Source organism: Belonocnema kinseyi, chromosome 7 (assembly GCF_010883055.1).
Source record: "Belonocnema kinseyi isolate 2016_QV_RU_SX_M_011 chromosome 7, B_treatae_v1, whole genome shotgun sequence".
Taxonomy (NCBI): Eukaryota; Metazoa; Arthropoda; class Insecta; order Hymenoptera; family Cynipidae; genus Belonocnema; species Belonocnema kinseyi.
This window is the reverse complement of record NC_046663.1, coordinates 78,250,492-78,260,667: the sequence shown is the minus strand read 5'-3', so window position 1 is coordinate 78,260,667 and position 10,176 is coordinate 78,250,492. Positions and strand designations below refer to the sequence as shown.

Here is a 10,176-nt window from a genome sequence, read left to right as displayed (position 1 = left end):
TGCACCCGCTTCCAGAGAAATCGCGGTAAAATTTCAGTATATATGTATATATATTAAAAATAATCCAGAAACGAGACCCATAATTTCTTATGGACGTTTGCCCAGTGATCACGAAGCTAACGGCCGTTTTATCCTGCATCCTTTAGTTTCACATAAACTCCAAATTTTTGAATTTTGTGAAAAAATCCTTTTTTTCGAATGATGCGATTTTTTTAAATATAAAAATATGCAGGAAGTATAGATTTGACTTGTTTTGTACTAAACTTTTCTTATTAAGTTCAATAACTGCAGACAAATCACTGAAAATGCCGATATGCCAGATAAGGCGCGCTGCCCCGTAAGGAACGTTAGGCCGTGAGGATGAAGCCGTAGTATGTCTGACGATGAGTTATTGCAATTAATAAATGGTTGTCCTTAAAAATTCAGCACAAAACACGTCAAACTATCGTTTTTTCATGTGTTTAATTCTAAAAAATCACGTCATTCAAAAAAAGACTTTTTTCTCAAAATTCGATAATTTGGAAGTTACATGAAAACTAAAGATTACACGATAAAACTACCTTCAGATTCGTGTTCAGCGGGTAAAAATCCAAAAGAACTGACGAGTCTTGTCTCTAGATCAAGACACTTAGTTTTTTGTGGGGCTGTGTTATATGGATGACTTCATGATCAATCAATAGCGACTGTACTGCCTTGAAAAATTCTGAAAGTGTCCATTTTTTATTTTTTCGAAAAAAATCCGTCTACGAGAGGGGGGAAAAAAAGCAAGTTGTTCATGAAATAAGCGAAAATAAATACTCATACGACTTCGCAGAGGTATTTTAGGTATACCGCACCGACTAAAAAGTCTTAAAATATTTTTGCAATATAGTGCATCCAATTTTTATGGAGAAAACATTTTCTGATATTAATTCCCTATTTTTATGTAATTCATAAACAGGTTGAGAAATCGCAAAAAAGTGCTTTAAAGGGGAAAACGACATCAATTTCATCCGACAAAAAGGGTTATTTTCTGACTAGGCGATGAAGGTGAGACAGCAAAAATATCATGTTTAGAAATATATAACTGAAACTAATATTTTTTTTATACTAAGAAGGATCAAAAGTGAAGTTTGAAAATTGTAAATATTAAATGCAATTATTAAATTAAAAAATATGTATTAATCACTGTTACTGCTTTTTAATTTTAAGTACAAAAAACTCTATAAGGTAAATGCATTAGTAGTTGTCACCTTACACCAAAATGGAAATTTAACACCCTTATAATTGTATTTAAAGCTCACTTTGGATTACTTAACATGATTTAACATGATAAAATGAGTCAATTTTTATTCAACATTAAAATTGAAATTATGCAAATGCGTTAGTTATCGTCAGGCACATAACCAAGTATCAACACGATAAAAGGATACTAATTGGATTAACGAATATTTAAACTTACCTAAAATTACAAGTTTTAGCACACGCGGCAATCGCGAATCTTGTAATACGAAAAATATTAGGTCATCAGATGATAACTAATGCAGTGATGATTACCAGTGCATCTATCTTCCACTTATTAATGGTTTCCCTTTATTCTTATTCAAGTTCAGCGTTTTTATTTCTTTAACATTATTTAGTTTTAAGCATTAATTATACCTCTAAAACTAAATCAGATTGGTATAAATAATTCGAATAACAGCAAGACTAGTAAGCAAAACCAAACAGTAACAGTATTTTCGTATTAATTAAACTGGTAACTAAATCAAACATTCCAAGGGGTAACACCTTTAAACTATTTCAGTTCCGAAATTAAATCTATACTGAATAAATTAGTAAACGCGCTGTCATTATTTAAATTTGTAAAACCATATATTAATTCAGATTTATAAAGCTTATTATTTGTAGTTTTGCATTCAATGTTTGTCTATAAAGATGATCCATCTCTAAAGTCACATTAATAAGTTCTTTCCCTCCTTCAAATATCATTTTTCAACATAAGGACTCATCTTATCAATTTAACATAGGTATTTTTTGGTTCGTTTTAGGGGTGCTGTAACAGATCATATTTCATTAAGAAAAAAAATCACTTTCTATAAGACGCTTAACCAACACTTATATCTTTTATCTAAGCTATCGCTTTTTGTTGCCCTAGATAGGAATTTTCGATTTTAATTAATTGAGTTTCCCTTTGTACATTAGTTGTACATTAGTACATTAGTAAGATATATTATATCAGTTTTTTCTGATGACGATGTATTGCTTATTGTGCAGACGAAAAAAGACGGAGAAAGTAAAAAGTGAGAGGTAAGATTTGGTTGACTTTTTTTCTTTTTCTCTCTCTCTTTTCAATTCTTATTTTTTGTCTCTAATGAGCGGAAAAGTAAAGTAATTTGGAAGTCTGGGGTTTAATTGTTAATCGTTTTCATGCTCATTTTGCATAAAACTATTCAGGAAAAAATAGATTTATTTTCGATCATAAATAAAGGAAACATCAGAAAAATTTATTTTTCTCTGTGCTGAAATAAGAGTGGGGTATGGTGCCGCACTTTCACTTAAATTCCGTATAAATTACAATTGAAATGTGATTTTAATATGTGTATCTTTTGAGGTGAAGCTCACATTGTCAGTAAACATACGTTATTACTCAAACTCGCTATTTATTTATGTCATTCTTTAATATTTAATTTAATGTTAGTTGTTGCTTTGCGGTCAACGTTCCCACACATTGGGATATGGCGGCCGTCATATTACTGCCATTTATTTAAACAATATGAATATTTTAGAATAAAATATGTACAATATAATAATTCTCGAGATTATAATGTGTTAAAAGAAACTTAATTCAGACATTTTCAAACTTAAATTAATGTTTTCTTATCAATTAAAGTAAAGTATGTGGCAAGCATTTTAATCCTCTTTCTCGCTGCTGAAATACATAGGGCGCGCAATGGCGAAGTGTCGTTCTCGTCATCCGCCGTATGTGAAGATGCCAAATTTAATCAAATTTAATTTATTCAAAACTTTTATTAAAACAATGTATGATACCAGAAGTAAAACTGCAACAAATAAGCTAAAGTTAACTATATAATTCTATACTTGCACACAGAAAAACGTTGGTGTTAAATTTGTTGCAGCTGAAATTCCATTGATCTCCTAATGAATATTTGAGAGAATTTTCAGTGTCAAATGTATTCCTCTGAACGTAGTTGCACATCTGGGCATCTAGTGCAATGTCTCATTTGGGGGCTGAATTTTGGCTCATGTCGAGAGTTGTGGAGTGCTGAACCGCGCTGCCAGCCACCTGAACACCTGTCGAAGCAACTATTCGCTTTGCGATATTAGACTAAATAATTGTTAATAAGGAAACTAATTAAAATAATATTTACCTAATTTTAAAATTTATTTCATTTAACAGTGCGTAATCGGCACTTGGAATGCAATTATAACTTAGTAATGCAACTTCCAAATATTAGGTTAGTCATGCCCGTCGAAATTCAAACTAAAGCCGGCATGTACAGAAAAAGTCATGACCGTCTACATATACAATTAGGTATTTTCACTTCAACCACCAGCTAACTTCACTTTGTTGAATACAGAAAATCTAGAGGAAATTTCTTCGAACGAACAGGCATCAATTTCGATGCAAACTGTCACGATTTAGTTTTTCATCCCGGCTTTGGAGGTTTGAACGTCATGTCGGTTTTGATTAACCTAAGATTTGGAAGTTATACTAAGCCAAGTACAATTTTTATTTCAAGACACTAATAGTCACTGGTAAATGGGAGGAAATTAAAATTTAGGTAATTATTATTGTAACTTACCTGCTTATCGACATCTATTTAACCCAAATAACGCCCGACAAAATCATATTGACAGGTGACTGACATATTGACAGTTTGTAGACGACAATTCACGTTGCTGTGGATGAGAAAAAACAGTCTCTAAATGATGCTTTTCCCCCTGATTCTTAGAATGAAATGTGGGTGGCTCAAATTTGTTGCAACTCAATTGAACATCGATTTTGGTGTACTTTAGAGGGTCGGCGATTTTCTGTGCACCCACTCTGTGCTGTACGGTAGTCAGATCTAATAAGACAAACAAGAAAATAATAAGAATAAAGTCAACAAGATTGTCATCCAATTTCTGCGGAATGTATGCGGTAAGACACTAATGGACAAAGCCAGTAATGCGAGAAATTTCAAAGACATCTTGAGAGAATGAAAGGAGAGAGATTGACTAGAAAAGAATATTTAGGTAAAGCGAACTGTAACTCACTTAGAGTCAGACGGATGAAAGAATGGTAGGAATGTGTGAATGAGACTCTAAGGCCACAAGATATAAAAAGCCATAGAAACACAAAAGCTCGCGTGAAAATAGGTATAGACGTAAAGGAAGCTTACATTGTTAAAAAAAACAGTAAGCATGTCACTGGACGCTAAAGTTGTACTATATATTGGTTACTAATGATCCCTCGCGGAGTTTTTTTTTATTGGATGTGATTCTAGTGACGAGGATAAAATGATAAATAAAATAATAACATAAATAATCCATATATGATAATAAACAATAATAAATAATAAAGTATCAAATAAAATAATAGTAAAGACTCATATATTGGGATTATCAGACAGTTTGTGTATTTTTGTGTAATCTATGACATATTATGACTGTGAAGCTCCCACACTTCCCTTTCTCGCTTTTTTAATATAAATACTTTGATACTCGGCAGTATAGAGAAACTAAATTAGACTGAATTAAACATACCCTGAAAGGGATTTGACTTAATGGTACAATAATAATAATAATAATTAAACACGGGCACGATTTGTAATAGTCGCCGTGCCCCGCATCGGCGTACAGTGGGAAAAAACACCTTTTTTGGACAAAAATCGACCGACAGTACAATTTTTAACATATTTTGATGTTTTTCTTAGAAATGACCGCAAGGCTTCCATTTATAACAAGTAACTGCGGATATTTTAATTCTACTTAAAGTAAATTTTTTATTTAACAACAAAGTTACAACTTTTTCTTGCTAAACTTTTCCGTGATACCATTTTTTCTAAGACTTTCAAATTCATTAAAAAAGGTCATAAATCAATTAAAGAAGTAACTAAAAATAATTTCCAGTGGGTTACAGTAACTACAAAAATTGTTAATAATGTTATAAACAAATTCATTCAAAAGTCATTTTTTCGTGATTCGCAATGATTAGCTAATTTTAACCCATAGATTTTGTATAACGTATCACAGATAATGATGTGTGTTTACAATAAGTTAAGAATAGATAATAATTGCCAATTATTTAAATAATTTTTATAAAGAAATACAGATTTGGACCATTTTTTATGAATATGATTGATTTTTTTTGCGGAATCAACTTGAAATGTCTTACCAAAGACACATTGTTGTAATATTATTCATAGTGATCGAAAAGTGTTGATTATTTAAATAATGTTCATAAAGAAATGCAAATTTTGACCATTTTTTTCTGCATAGGCTTGATTTTTTGTGTGGAATCAATTCGAAATGTCTTGCAAAAGACTCTTTGCTATTATATTTTTAATAGTGACAAAAACTGATAATTATTTAAACAATTTTTATAAACAATTGCATATTTTGACCATTTTTTTATGTATAGGCTTGATTTTTTTGGGGGAATCAATTTGAAATGTCTTGCAAAAGAAACCTTGCTGTCATATTGTTTATAGTCATTCGTACTTCAGTGAGTGAAAATTGAGCTCACTTATTGGAGATTGTGATACTCTCAGCCATTTTTGACTTATGTGGACCTGAAAAGGGCCGTTTTCAGATAGGCATTTGTGCTTCAGTAAGTAAGAATCGAGCTCACTCATTGAAGATTGTGATACTTTCAGCCATTTTTGACTCATGTGGCCCTGAAAAAGGCCGTTTTTAGGTAGGCATTTATGCTTCAGTAAGTAAGAATCGAGCTCACTCCTTGGAGATTGTCATGCTTTCAGCCATTTCTGATAGAGGTTTCATCTTCCTGGATTCTACTTTTCTATAACTGCTTATCAAAGGGTCCGAATGGAGCAGAAGATGATGAACAACATCTAGGTTCGTCATTTGTCTGTCAGACATTCTGCTGTTATCAGCTCTAACTTTTCTAAAGATCTTACTGTTTCCCTCTTGCGACTCTTCTGAATACCAACCAATTGGTAGCTCAAAAGATTGAATTATATCACTTCCGTGAATAAGCAGCTTATGTACTGATGGTGGCATTTTATACCAAGGATAAAGACTTATGCAAAGATCAGCGGTTTTCAAACAGTAAGTCTTCAATTTCGCACAATTAACTATCCTTCCGCACGTTATAACTTGTAATATATCGTAGAATATGGTGATCAGATCTTGATCCAAACCGGTTATTTGAGCAACCGATTTAGCTTTTCCCAAAAAGGAACATTTCCTGTATTTGTTGTTCTATAACCCTGCTTCACCACATCAACTGTTAAACCCAGTTTGGACCTTAATTGTGTCTGAATACGTTCCTTTCTTGATTTTTTCATTTTCTTCTCTTCCTTTTTTCTTGCGGAAAACTTTTTAAAATCCATATTGGAGGAAACATGTAACAAATATTCCAGAACACGAATCCAGGCATGCAACGTCGAGAGACCAAATTTATAATGTGCCTCATTGCATGGAATTTTAGCTACATATGGTAAGTTGTTAGCATGTTTTGATCCAACTCCACAAATATTGCAGCGAAAAGATGCTTTCTGTTCAGTTAGAATATTACATACCTTTCCATCAATCATCGTACACTTCAAGTCAAAGCTGATATCAAAACTCATTCCACTGACACCAATGGAATAGGTACGAACTTTTTCCAGCAGCTTTATGTGATAGTTGTACTCTTTCGTTACAAGAGAATCAGTTTCTTTAAGGAAATTAAATTTAATTGTCCTACAGAAAGTGACAGATGAAGGTGTTTTGTTCGTCGAAATAATATCACCATCTGCTTTTAATTGAAGAGGGACGAAGGAAATCAAAAAGAAAGATTTATCCGTGAAAAGGCTCTTGTGATTGCTGATGTTTTCTTTACTCTCAGAATCACTGTTATAAGATTCATCGTTTGCATCCACATCATCACTCTTCTTTGACCACGTTTGCCGTGTCATCTGATGCGCAGAAGCACCGTCCATACCCCACTTTCCAAAGAGCACTAGTTTTTTACCAAAAAGATTAGCGAGATCATCTTTTTCCATTTGCAACAAGATTCGCTTAACTGTATGACCCAGTAAACTTATGAAATGGACACTTGCTCCTAAATTAGATGTCCCTATATGCTCACCGTTTCCTGGATAACAAGCTTTTTTCGCTTCGGAGATCTTTAAATACGGTGGATATGAATCATTGCCAGTTATTTCTTCATTGTACTTTGTTAGCTTTTCGTATTTCCTTTTCGACAGACCTAAATCCACGTACATCGCTAAGATTTTTTGCAATTTATCCTCGTCATCATCTTCCTTACGAAACTGCGTCCCAGATTCGCTATCGGACTCATCTTTGATCAATGAAAGTGCTTTGGATAATTCTTCCTTGCTATAATTTGAAGCAAGTTCTTGGACGCGCCTTTTCTTCGTCTTTTCGGATCCATCTTCAAATGATAATCGTGGTCTTCCTCTCTTTAGAACATTAGTTAAACCTTTTGTTTGGATAGGTGAACTCTGCTTCTAAGAATGCAGCATGATTTTGAACAAACAATGCTTTTTTCCTACAGACACTTTTCCATTTCCTATTATACAAAGGCATAAAAGAGTCAACCAATGTTTTTCTTATAACCATTAACTGACTTTCATCAAGAGAAGACGTAGCATCAATATTATCCAAAATCAAATCTACTTTGTTACATTTTGATTGTGGATCGCTATTTCAAATGATGTCACATAAGTGATGATTTTTTATTCTGTATTCCATGTTAAAAAATACTTCGAAGGATTCCCTCAATATCGCCGTAGAAACACGCAGTCTATTTGTGAACGTCTTCCATGAAGCAAAATAAAACAAATGCAGAAAAACAAATCAACAACGACTTGAAGTTGCTCCTGCTAGATTCAACTGTTTTTAGGTGTAGTTGATACCAAAAACAATTTATTTGTAGCTGCAGCAACTTCAAGTCGTTCCTGATTTTGTTTGTTTCATTTGTTTTATTTTATTTCAATAAAGATTTATTTGCAAGCAGTCTTTGTCAAGACATTTTCAGTTCATTCTGTAAAAAAATCTAGCCTATTAAAAAAAATGGTAAAAATATGCATTTGTTCATAAATTTTTTAAAAATAATGACCAGTTTCTGCCACTATTACAAATATGTCAGCAAAGAGTCTTTTGCAAGACATTTTGCATTGATTCCGCAAAAAAAAATCAGAGCTATTCATGAAAAAATGGCACATCATTATCTGTGATACTTTATACAACATCTATGGGTTAAAATTAGCTAATCATTGAGAATCGCGAAAAAATTACTTTTGTGAATTAATTTGTTTATAACATTATTAACAATTTTTGTAGTTACTCTAACCCACTGGAAATTATTTTTAGTTATTTATTTAATTGATTTATGACCTTTTTTAATGAATTTGAATGTCTTAGAAAAAATGGTATCACGGAAAAGTTTAGCAACAAAAAGTTGTAACTTTGTTGTTAAATAAAAAATTTACGTTAAGTCGAATTAAAATATCCGCACTGTCGGTCGATTTTTGTCCAAAAAAGGTGCCTTTTTCCCACTGTGCGGCGCCACATCCACCTCACCCCTACACGAATATACGATTGTATAACGATATAGACCTAACGCCCAACTGAGATATATATTTTCTGAAATCTCTCTAAAATAAATACTTTATAGGTTAATTTAAGACAGAAAGATTGTTGACTTACCATCAACGCGTGCGTTTGAAATGAAACTTATAGGTTAATTTAACTCAGATGATTGTTGAAATTCATAACATTTATGCGCTTTTGTTCAGTTATTAGGAACATGAAATTAATATATAATTAAAAATTGAATAATTTTAGGAATTACATTTTTTTAATGTGAGCATTGAATAAGTGATTCATTCTGCCTGATAAATCAAGTTGTTTTATCCTCCAAGTCGATGAGATTATTAGAAGGAAAAAAGAACTTAATGACACTAAACAAGGCACTTATATCTATTTCAAGCTACCAGGTACAGAACGTGAATCTTCAATCCTTTCTCATATATATTTTTATCACATGTGTACGTTTATCCGATTTATAATCAAAATTCGTTATAGATCTGAGTACATATATCAAAATAGGAAATGTTGACGAAACAACTACCATGAGCTCAGTGTTGATCGATACTATGCAGCGGTATCGACGCCATATTGTATACTCTCAGCTGTTCTCTTGACTCCTCTTCTAAAATCGCCGAAATCCGTCCAAGTGTTTGCGCATCGCCAGATCAGTTAATTATCATATTACTCGTAAATCAGATATGAGGCACTGAACTTAAGTTCCATTTCTGGCTGAAATTAAGTGACTTACTGAATTTAATGCAAAAACGAAATTCATCTACATTTAAAATTCATCATCTTATATTACTGTGTACTTGATCAAATAAAAAGCGTGCTAATACCATCAGTGAATTTGCAATTAAGGCTCACGCAACTCTGTTGAGGAAACAGAAAATGATCTACTACGTGGATGAAAATATTACGGAAAAATGTTTACGCCTCGGGTCCAAATCATATGTGCACTCGGTTTTAAACATCTTGAAAAACCTTAATTATATCCTAAAAGTAAAATATCAAGCACAAACTTTATCAGAAATATTGTTAAAATAATTTTTTCAAGTCAAATTTTAGAACGAAACAATATAAGAAGAAATTACTTATTTTAAAATAAATGTGAATTGAGCAAAGGCTTCATTAATGTTAAATATTAATAACAAATTACAAATGACTATAATCAATATACAATGTTTAATATGTTAAATGATTTTTTCATTTTTTTATTAATAGAATGTTTATAGTCGCATCAACTCTCAGGGTCATTAGCCACTGAACTATAGGGTTAATTGTAAACTCTAGGGTAGCGAAGCTTTCTGAAAACACATCCAGCCTCGCTTTCTGCATTAGGAATCGAACCCGCGCCAGCGTGGCTGCCTATGTTGCAGTGTTGGAGCATTAGGCAATCACGATATCTTCTGA

General features: G+C 32.4%; 1 protein-coding gene across 3 annotated transcripts in view; it reads left to right on the top strand.

Moving 5' to 3' along the window:
- Positions 1-1,090, top strand: part of LOC117177038 — a 12,424-nt gene extending 11,334 nt beyond the window's left edge. For all 3 annotated transcript variants that reach the window (XR_004467654.1, XR_004467653.1, XM_033367502.1), the window contains exon 3: positions 941-1,090. The gene's annotated coding sequence lies outside the window, so the exon portion shown is untranslated. The remainder of the gene's footprint in view (positions 1-940) is intronic.
- Positions 1,091-10,176: the final 9,086 nt, after the last annotated feature.